This window comes from Lolium perenne, chromosome 4 (genome assembly GCF_019359855.2).
Source record: "Lolium perenne isolate Kyuss_39 chromosome 4, Kyuss_2.0, whole genome shotgun sequence".
Taxonomy (NCBI): Eukaryota; Viridiplantae; Streptophyta; class Magnoliopsida; order Poales; family Poaceae; genus Lolium; species Lolium perenne.
Genome location: NC_067247.2, coordinates 94,140,156 through 94,152,241, shown reverse-complemented (window position 1 = coordinate 94,152,241; position 12,086 = coordinate 94,140,156).

Genomic DNA, 12,086 nt, shown 5'->3' with positions numbered 1-12,086 from the left:
GGGACGGGTTGCCCCTTTCCAAGGTTTTCAAAGAACTTCCTTTCTTGAAACCTTTTTCATAAAACATCTTTTTCAAAGGGCTCCCAACCTATAGTCCAACTTTATTTGAAAAGCGGCGACAAAGAGAGGATATGGTGTTAAGCACAATATCACTACCAGGATTGTCCAGTAGGTATCAACTGTAGGATAACGTTGCATAGAAAACAAAAATTTTCCTACGGCGAACACGCAATCCAAGCCAAGATGCAATCTAGAAGACGGTAGCAACGAGGGGGTATCGAGTCTCACCCTTGAAGAGATTCCAAAGCCTACAAGATGAGGCTCTTGTTGCTGCGGTAGACGATCACTTGCCGCTTGCAAAAGCGCGTAGAAGATCTTGATCACGATCGGTTCCGGCGCCACGAACGGGCAGCACCTCCGTACTCGGTCACACGTTCGGTTGTTGATGAAGACGACGTCCACCTCCCCGTTCCAGCGGGCAGCGGAAGTAGTAGCTCCTCTTGAATCCGACAGCACGACGGCGTGGTGTCGGTGGCGGTGTAGAAGTCCGGCGGAGCTTCGCTAAGCTACGCGGGCAATATGGAGTGGAGGAGCAAAGCTAGGGTTTGGGAGGGGGTGGCCGGCCACTCAAGGGGGGCGGCCAGCTTATGGTCTTGGGGTGGCCGGCCCCCTCCCTTGGCCCCTCATTATATAGGTGGATCCCAAGTGTTGGTGTCCAAGTCTTCGAATAAGACCCGAAACCAAAACCTTCCATAGGAGGGGGAAACCTAGCCCAACTAGGACTCCCACCCAAAGGTGGGATTCCCACCTCCCATGTGGGGGGTGGCCGGCCCCCTATGGTGGAGTCCACTTGGGACTCCACCCCCACTAGGGCTGGCCGGCCATGGAGGTGGAGTCCCTTGTGGACTCCACCTTCCTTGGTGGTTTCTTCCGGACTTTTCTAGAACCTTCTAGAACCTTCCATAGAACCTTCCGCGACATTTTATTTCACATAAAATGACATCCTATATATGAATCTTATTCTCCGGACCATTCCGGAACTCCTCGTGATGTCCGGGATCTCATCCGGGACTCCGAACAAATATTCGAACTCCATTCCATAATTCAAGTAATACCATTTCAACATCCAACTTTAAGTGTGTCACCCTACGGTTCGAGAACTATGTGGACATGGTTGAGTACTCACTCCGACCAATAACCAATAGCGGGATCTGGAGATCCATAATGGCTCCCACATATTCAACGATGACTTTAGTGATCGAATGAACCATTCACATACATTACCAATTCCCTTTGTCTCGCGATATTTTACTTGTCCGAGGTTTGATCTTCGGTATCACTCTATACCTTGTTCAACCTCGTCTTCTGACAAGTACTCTTTACTCGTACCGTGGTATGTGGTCTCTTATGAACTCATTCATATGCTTGCAAGACATTAGACGACATTCCACCGAGAGGGCCCAGAGTGTATCTATCCGTCATCGGGATGGACAAATCCCACTGTTGATCCATATGCCTCAACTCATACTTTCCGGATACTTAATCCCACCTTTATAGCCACCCATTTACGCAGTGGTGTTTGGTGTAACCAAAGTACCTTTCCGGTATAAGTGATTTACATGATCTCATGGTCATAAGGACTAGGTAACTATGTATCGAAAGCTTATAGCAAATAACTTAATGACGAGATCTTATGCTACGCTTAATTGGGTGTGTCCATTACATCATTCACACAATGACATAACCTTGTTATTAATAACATCCAATGTTCATGATTATGAAACTAATCATCCATTAATCAACAAGCTAGTTTAAGAGGCATACTAGGGACTTCTTGTTTGTCTACATATCACACATGTACTAATGTTTCGGTTAATACAATTCTAGCATGATATATAAACATTTATCATAAACATAAAGATATAAATAATAACCACTTTATTATTGCCTCTAGGGCATATCTCCTTCAGTCTCCCACTTGCACTAGAGTCAATAATCTAGATTACATTGTAATATACCTAACACCCATGGCATTTTGGTGTTGGTCATGCTTTGCCCTAGGGAGAGCTTTAGTCAACGGATCTACTACAGTCAGATCAGTGTGTACTTTGCAAATCTTTACTTCTCCATCTTCGATGTACTCGCGAATCGAGTGGTAACGCAGCTTGATATGCTTCAGCCTCTTGTGTGACCTTGGCTCTTGTGCATTGGCGATGGCACCCATGTTATCACAAGAAATGATTAATGGGTCCAATGCACTAGGAACCACACCGAGCTCTACAATGAACCTCTTCATCCATATCGCTTCGATGAAGCCTCTGAAGCCGCTATGTACTACGATTCTGTTGAAGACTTCGCCACCGTGCACCGCTTTGAGCTTGCCCAGCTTCGCAGCACCATTCAATATAAACACGTACCCAGATTGTGACTTAGAGTCATCGGGATCGGTGTTCCAACTTGCATCGGTGTAACTTGTTACAACGAGCTCTTGGTCACCTCCATAACAAAGAAACATATCCTTAGTTCTTTTCAAGTACTTCAGGATATTCTTGACCGCTGTCCAGTTGTTCCATTCTGGATCACTTTGATATCTGCTAGTCAAACTAACGACATGTGCTATATCCGGTCTTGTACATAGCAAGGAATACATAATAGAGCCTACTGCCGAAGCATAGGGGATGTTACACATCCTTTCTCTTTCTTCTGCCGTAGCCGGTCCTTGAGTTTTACTCAATACCTTGCACAGTAACATAGGTAAGAACCCTTTCTTACTTTCGTCCATTCTAAACTTCTTTAGAATCTTGTCCAGATATGTACTCTGTGATAACCCTATTAGGCGTCTTGATCTATCTCTATAAATCTTGATGCCTAATATATACGATGCTTCACCAAGGTCTTTCATTGAAAAACTATTATTCAAATAACCCTTAACACTGCTTAATAGTTCTATATCATTCCCGATCAATAATATGTCATCTACATATAATATCGGGAATGCTACAGTAGCTCCCACTCACTTTCTTGTAAATACAGGCCTCTCCATGACACCGTATAAACCCGAAGTCTTTGATCACCTTATCAAAGCGTCGGTTCCAACTTCTTGATGCTTGTTTGAGTCCATAGATTGAACGCTGAAGTTTGCATACTTTGTCAGCATTTTTAGGATCGACAAAACCTTTGGGTTGTACCATATACAACTCTTCCTCAATGTCTCCATTAAGGAACGCCGTTTTGACATCCATCTGCCAAATCTCATAATCGAAAAATGCAGCTATTGCTAACAAAATCCTCACAGATTTTAGCTTCGCTACAGGTGAGAAAGTCTCATCGTAGTCAACTCCTTGAATTTGTCGGAAACCCTTTGCGACAAGTCGAGTTTTATAGACAGTAATATTACCATCGACATCTGTTTTTCTCTTGAAGATCCATTTATTCTCGACAGCCTTTCGGCTATCGGGTAAGTCTACCAAAGTCCATACTTTGTTATCATACATGGATCCCATTTCGGATTTCATGGCTTCTTGCCATTTGTTGGAATCTGGGCTCATCATCGCTTCTTCATACGTCGCAGGGTCCTCATCATTGTTATCCACAATCATGACATTTAGACAAGGATCATACCAATCAGGAGTGGCACGTTCCCTTGTCGATCTGCGAGGTTCAATAGTTTCCTCGTTCGAAGTTTCATGATCATTATCATTAGCTTCCTCTGTTGCGGTGTAGGCGATGCAGTACAACTTCCGATCTTGCGCTACTCTGATCAACGAGTATAGATTCATCAATCTCATCGAGTTCTACTTTTCTTCCAGTCACTTCTTTAGTGAGAAATTCTTTCTCAAGAAAGGTTCCGTTCTTAGCAACAAAGATTTTGCCTTCGGATCTGTGATAGAAAGTGTACCCTATAGTTTCCTTAGGGTATCCTATGAAGATGCATTTCTCCGCTTTGGGTTCTAGCTTGTCCGGTTGTAACTTCTTTACATAGGCTTCGCAACCCCAAACTTTCAGGAACGACAGCTTAGGTTTCTTATTAAACCATAATTCATACGGTGTCGTTTCTACGGATTTTGATGGTGCTCTATTTAAAGTGAATGCGGCTGTCTCTAATGCATAACTCCAAAATGATAACGGCAAATCGATGAGAGACATCATACTACGAACCATATCTAAGAGAGTTCGATTACGACGTTCGGACACACCGTTTCGTTGAGGTGTTCCCGCGGTGTCAATTGTGAAAGTATTCCGCATTTCTTTAAATGCATGCCAAACTCATAACTCAGATATTCACCTCCACGATCAGATCGTAGAAATTTGATCTTCTTGTTACGTTGATTTTCTACTTCACTTTGAAATTCCTTAAACTTCTCGAAAGTTTCGGATTTATGTTTCATGAAATAGATATACCCATATCTACTCAGATCATCTGTGAAGGTTAGAACATAACGATAACCACCGCGCGATGCTACGCTCATTGGCCCACATACATCGGTATGTATGATTTCCAATAAGTCAGTAGTTCGCTCCATCATACCAGAAAATGGAGTCTTTGTCATTTTTCCCATTAGACATGCTTCGCATCTATCAAGTGACTCAAAGTCAAGTGATTCAAGTTATCCATCAGTATGGAGTTTCTTCATGCGTTTCTCTCCTATATGACCAAGGCAGCGATTGCCACATATAAGTAGAATTATCATTAAGTTTAATTCGCTTAGCATCAATGTTATGTATATGCGTATCACTACTATCGAGATCTAATAGAAATAAGCCATTCTTTTGTGGTGCTCGACCATAAAAGATATTATTCATAAAAATAGAACAACCATTATTCTCAGACTTGAATGAATAACCGTCTTGCATTAAACAAGATCCAGATATAATGTTCATGCTCAACGCAGGTACATAATAGCAATTATTTAGGCTTAAAACTAATCCCGAAGGTAGATGTAGAGGAAGTGTGCCGACTGCGATCACATTGACCTTGGATCCGTTTCCAACGCGCATCGTCACTTCATCTTTCAGCAGTTGTCGTTTATTCTTTAGTTCCTGTTTGAGTTACAAATATGAGCAACCGAACCAGTATCAAATACCGTGTACTAGAACGAGAACCAGTGAAATGAACATCTATAACATGTATATCAAATATACCTTCTTTCTTCTTCTTGACAAGGCCGCTCTTGAGATCAGCCGGATACTTGGAGCAATTACGCTTCCAGTGTCCCTTCTCCTTGCGATAATAGCACTCAAGATCGGGCTTAGGGCCGTTCTTAGGTTTCATAGGAGGCGTGGCAGCTTTCTTGCCACCCTTCTTGAATTTTCCCTTAGACTTGCCCTGTTTCTTGAAACTGGTGGTCTTGTTGACCATCAACACTTGGTGCTCTTTCTTGATCTCAATCTCAGCAGCTTTTAGCATGCCAAAGAGTTCAGGTAACTCCTTGTTCATGTTCTGCATATTGTAGTTCATCACAAAGTTCTTGTAACTTGGTGGCGATGATTGAAGGACACGATTAATCCCGATCTGTTAGGAATCACTATTCCCAAGTCATGAGTTTCTTCGCATGCCCGGTCATGGCGAGCATGTGCTCACTAACGGAGCTGCCTTCTTCCATCATACAATTTGAAGAAATGTTTCGATGCTTCATAGCATTCCACGGCCGCATGAGTCTCGAATATAGCTTTCAGCTCATTCATCAACTCATGAGGATCATGGTGCTCAAAACGTTTTTGAAGATCGGATTCCAGGCATCGCACGGGATGGCACACCGAACTTGAGAGTACCGAGTTTTCCGAGTCGCGTAAACAGCTTTTACTTCATCGGATTCATCTTCTGCAGGAGGGTCACCTAGCGGTGCATCAAGCACAAATTGCAGATTTCCGCCGGAGAGGAAGATCCTCACATGACGGAACCAGTCGGTGAAGTTGCTACCGTTGCTCTTAAGTTTCTCTTTCTCTAGGAACTGATTAAAATTGATTGGGGACGCCATCTCTACAACATATATTTGCAATAGTTTAGACTAAGTTTATGACAAATTGAGTTCAAATTTTAATTCAACATAATTAAAAACCTAAGTGAACTCCCACTCAAAACAATATCCCTCGCATTGTCTTAGTGATCACACGAACCAAATCCACCGCACCTAAACCCGATCATCACGAGAAAAGGTGTGATTTCAATGGCGAACACTCAAAGTGTTCATCATATCAACCATATGATTCATGCTCTACCTTTCGGTATCACGTGTTCCGAGACCATGTCTGTACATGCTAGGCTCGTCAAGGCCACCTTAGTATCCGCATGTGCAAAACTGTCTTGCACCCGTCATATGTACTTATTGAATCTATCACACCCGATCATCACGAGGTGCTTCGAAACGACAAGACTTGGCAACGGTGCTACTAAGGATGAACACTTTATTATCTTGAGATTTTAGTGAGGGATCATCTTATAATGCTACCGTCGCGATCTAAGCAAAATAAGATGCATAAAAAGGATTAACATCACATGCGGTGCATATGTGATATGATATGGCCCTTTTGTTCTTGCGCCTTTGATCTTCATCTCCAAAGCACGGATATGATCTCCATCATCTTCGGGCATGATCTCCATCATCGTCGGCGTAGCGTCAAGGTCAATGGCGCCGTCTTCATGATTGTCCTCCATGTAGCAACTATTACAACTACTTTGAAAAACTACTCAACATGAAATTTAAAGACAACCATAAGGCTCCTGCCGGTTGCCACAATACAATAATGATCATCTCATACATATTCATCATCACATTATGGCCATATCACATCACCAAACCCTGCAAAAACAAGTTAGACGTCTCTAATTTGGTTTGCATATTTTACGTGGTTTAGGGTTTTCGAGAGAGATCTAATCTACCTACGAACATGAACCACAACGTTGATACTAATGTTTTCAATAGAAGAGTAAATTGAATCTTTACTATAGTAGGAGAGACAGACACCCGCAAAGCCTCTTATGCAATACAAGTTGCATGTCGAACGAGGAACAAGTCTCATGAACGCGGTCATGTAAAGTTAGTCCGAGCCGCTTCATCCCACTATGCCATAAAGATGCAAAGTACTCAAACTAAAGATAACAAGAGCATCAACGCCCACAAACCATTGTGTTCTACTCGTGCAACCATCTATGCATAGACACGGCTCGATACCACCGTAGGATAACGTTGCATAGAAAACAAAAATTTTCCTACGGCGAACACGCAATCCAAGCCAAGATGCAATCTAGAAGACGGTAGCAACGAGGGGGTATCGAGTCTCACCCTTGAAGAGATTCCAAAGCCTACAAGATGAGGCTCTTGTTGCTGCGGTAGACGATCACTTGCCGCTTGCAAAAGCGCGTAGAAGATCTTGATCACGATCGGTTCCGGCGCCACGAACGGGCAGCACCTCCGTACTCGGTCACACGTTCGGTTGTTGATGAAGACGACGTCCACCTCCCCGTTCCAGCGGGCAGCGGAAGTAGTAGCTCCTCTTGAATCCGACAGCACGACGGCGTGGTGTCGGTGGCGGTGTAGAAGTCCGGCGGAGCTTCGCTAAGCTACGCGGGCAATATGGAGTGGAGGAGCAAAGCTAGGGTTTGGGAGGGTTTGGCCGGCCAGTCAAGGGGGGCGGCCAGCTTATGGTCTTGGGGTGGCCGGCCCCCTCCCTTGGCCCCTCATTATATAGGTGGATCCCAAGTGTTGGTGTCCAAGTCTTCGAATAAGACCCGAAACCAAAACCTTCCATAGGAGGGGGAAACCTAGCCCAACTAGGACTCCCACCCAAAGGTGGGATTCCCACCTCCCATGTGGGGGTGGCCGGCCCCTATGGTGGAGTCCACTTGGGACTCCACCCCCACTAGGGCTGGCCGGCCATGGAGGTGGAGTCCCTTGTGGACTCCACCTTCCTTGGTGGTTTCTTCCGGACTTTTCTAGAACCTTCTAGAACCTTCCATAGAACCTTCCGCGACATTTTATTTCACATAAAATGACATCCTATATATGAATCTTATTCTCAGGACCATTCCGGAACTCCTCGTGATGTCCGGGATCTCATCCGGGACTCCGAACAAATATTCGAACTCCATTCCATAATTCAAGTAATACCATTTCAACATCCAACTTTAAGTGTGTCACCCTACGGTTCGAGAACTATGTGGACATGGTTGAGTACTCACTCCGACCAATAACCAATAGCGGGATCTGGAGATCCATAATGGCTCCCACATATTCAACGATGACTTTAGTGATCGAATGAACCATTCACATACATTACCAATTCCCTTTGTCTCGCGATATTTTACTTGTCCGAGGTTTGATCTTCGGTATCACTCTATACCTTGTTCAACCTCGTCTCCTGACAAGTACTCTTTACTCGTACCGTGGTATGTGGTCTCTTATGAACTCATTCATATGCTTGCAAGACATTAGACGACATTCCACCGAGAGGGCCCAGAGTATATCTATCCGTCATCGGGATGGACAAATCCCACTGTTGATCCATATGCCTCAACTCATACTTTCCGGATACTTAATCCCACCTTTATAGCCACCCATTTACGCAGTGGTGTTTGGTGTAATCAAAGTACCTTTCCGGTATAAGTGATTTACATGATCTCATGGTCATAAGGACTAGGTAACTATGTATCGAAAGCTTATAGCAAATAACTTAATGACGAGATCTTATGCTACGCTTAATTGGGTGTGTCCATTACATCATTCACACAATGACATAACCTTGTTATTAATAACATCCAATGTTCATGATTATGAAACTAATCATCCATTAATCAACAAGCTAGTTTAAGAGGCATACTAGGGACTTCTTGTTTGTCTACATATCACACATGTACTAATGTTTCGGTTAATACAATTCTAGCATGATATATAAACATTTATCATAAACATAAAGATATAAATAATAACCACTTTATTATTGCCTCTAGGGCATATCTCCTTCATCAACGAGGGTTGCACCCATAAGGGCGGAATAATAAAACTCCGAGTGGCATGACCACTCACATAAATAAATAAACCATGCAATTTATAAAACTGGTAATAATGCAAGAGTAAGATAATTAGGTTAATGGTATGCATCAAGAGGTGGCTTTCCTTGGTTGGCTATCTGTCCCTGGACTTTATCTTCATGAATCATCTCCTCTTCCTTTCTCTTTGAATTCCTCACCAAGATCCTCTCCTTCTTCTCCGGTAGTACTCGCATTCTAACGTCGCAAAATAAAAGAGAATGCAATCAATATCTAAGCATAGCATCAAACCACACAACAACACACAACAGCCAACCACTAAAATCAGAGACACTAACACATCAAATAATAACACCTAGGGCAAAAATGGTTATTTTTGCTAAAAAGGCTCCACCTCACAACAAATCATAATCTACACAATCAAATGTGGCTAATGACCTTTGGAAACCACCAGTAGGGGTATGGTGCCAAGGTTCATTAAAAAGCATTTTAAACATAAGCAACACAATTTCCCTATGGGTAAAATAAGCAACAACGTCACATTAACAAGCCTCTTTATAAGAATGCACACAAAAATTTGGTAAAATCACAGAGATTAAATCTTGATTTTATAAAGATACCGAAATTGGATTACTCGAATTGGGTTTTTAAAATAGGAGCTAAGATATTTCTGAAAACCAGAATTGGCTTGGGAGCTAATTAAATGGCCTAAAACTTTCCGTGGCTCACAAAAATATACAAAAAAAAGTATCTACTAGAAGCTAACAACATGTAGAAGTCACTGCCACTAGAATAACAAGAATAACCTTTTAAATATTTTTAAACATTTTAATAAACAAGAAACTAGAGCAATCCACTTTCAAGGCACACAGGTATCAGAGCATATCAAACCAGATACAATCATGCCACTGGATAGGTATTTAAAATTGTGACCCACCAAATTTGGTTTGGCATTTTTCTGAGCTATAAAATAATTGCCACAATTTTTATACTTAAAAGGTACCCTATTTTGGTTATAAAATTCCCAGAAATAAGATATAGTTCACAAAAATATTTCCTCTGACCTGGATGCAACCTGATATGATATCCACCAGGGGAACTTGGGTTTGTTGTAAAATCAATTTTAGTTTTCAAAATATAGTTCAAGAAATGGCCTACTGGCCAGATCTAGTTTTATTAACTAAACAAGATCCAGGAAGCTCCTATAGGCAAGACCTGTGCAAATATAAAGCTACTGATTTCCCCTTTTAAACAAAATCGGTTTTGCTCAAAAATTATTTACAAAACTACCACAAATAATTAAATACTACAAAAGCACCATTTCACAAGAATAAACCCTAGTAAATATCTATAACAGGAAATGAGATGCATGCAACTGGAGGTGGTTATGATTTTGTTTAGGAGACCGCAGGATTTTGAATCATAAAATTTGGAACATCACACGATTTTTAGTGAATTAAAAGTTGCACAAGTATTTCTGCAGGAAATTAAATAGAGAAAAGAGGCAAGAGGAGGAACGGGCTGGGCAGCGCAACGAAGTGCTGGGCCAGCACAGTTCAACGCCCAGGCGCAAGAGGCTGCAGTTCAAATGGCCCGGGGCTGGGCCAGCCAGCCAGTGGCCCACGCTCGCGGGAGGGCATGCATGCACGCGCAACCGGCCGTCCTCGAAGCGTTGCCTCGCGACGATACGGAACGGCAGGGCGGCGGCGATGCAGAAGGAAAAAGGGAGGCTCACCGTGGCGCTCGCGGATGAGGGAGACTGGCGTCGATGCCGAGGATGTGGGGAGGGTCTGACGGCGACGAGTGAATGCAGGGGCGGCCTCCTGGATGTCGACGCGGAGGTGCGCGCGAGCAGCGACACGGCAGGAACGAGCGGAAACGGAGCTCGACGCCGGCAGCTTGGAGGCGACGGCGACGTAGACGACGAAGGGGCGGGTGGTGTAAGGTGCAGCTGGGGGTGGAGAGGAAGACGCAACCCGCACGGTGGTCCTGTACAGGCTTGCGGATCAGCATGCATGTCGGCGGCGATGACGGTGAGATGTTCCGGGGCTGGCGCGGACGGAACTCCCTCGACGCGCGGAGGATGAGCTCGACGGGGACGAGACCGAGGCCAGGAAGGTAAGGGGGCGCAGTGCTGCACCAAGGTGGTGCTCGCGGACGCTGATGCAGACGAGTCCGAGGACGCGCTACAGACAGCTAGCGACGGCCGGAACGAGGCGGGACGACGGCGACGTCCCTGGAGGTCTCCTGGGCACGAAAGATGTGCGTTAGTTTAGGGATGGGATGCAGATAAATGGAAACAGAGAGCAACGGCGGAGAGTGGCGGCAGGGAAGGACGACGGTCTCGCAGCGTCAGTGACGAGCGGCCATGACGAGGAACTCTGGCTCGGCCTGCGCTTGCAGAAGAGGGGAGAGAGCAACATGGATTCTCCCTTCGGCTCCAGGAGTGAGAGAGGGAGGATATGGGGATGCGCATGATAGGAGGTCTGGGAGCGTGCTAAAAAAGGGGTGAGGCCAGCCACCGTCATCACGGCGCGCTCCGACTGGCGGTCGTGGGCGGCGGGCGCGTCCAGGGAGAAAGGGACAAGGAGGAAGCAGGGGCCATGGCGGTGCAGGCAGGTGCAGCGTGAGGTGGTGTGTATCCTCCAAGCGACGCAGGGCTCGACTCGTCGCCTCACGCATGCAGCTGCGAGGGATCCAGTGCTGGCGCAAGGTGCTCGACGGAAAAGGACACAGACGGGGTCGTGCTGCAGCGGGGTCGAGAGCTGCCAGGAGGGAGAGGACAAGTAGAGGATCTGGAGCAGCTCCAAGATATCAAGGGAACCCAGACGAGGTCGCAGGCGAAAAGCCTTGTCCGGGGGAGGTCGGAGCGCTCAGGGCCGCTCTCGTCTGTGCACCGCAGTCTGTTCGAGGAAACGTCCGCGTGCGAAGCATGCTCGAGTACGGTCAATACGGAGAGAGACAATGGAGGGGAAGACAAAGGGAGGCATTTGGGTCCCGAGGCGGAAACATTGGCGAAGCTAGGTGGGTTCTGATGGCAGGACAAGGGCTTTGTCCATCGATGGCGTCGTGGAGCAGGCCTGGCTCGTTCCCAGCAAAA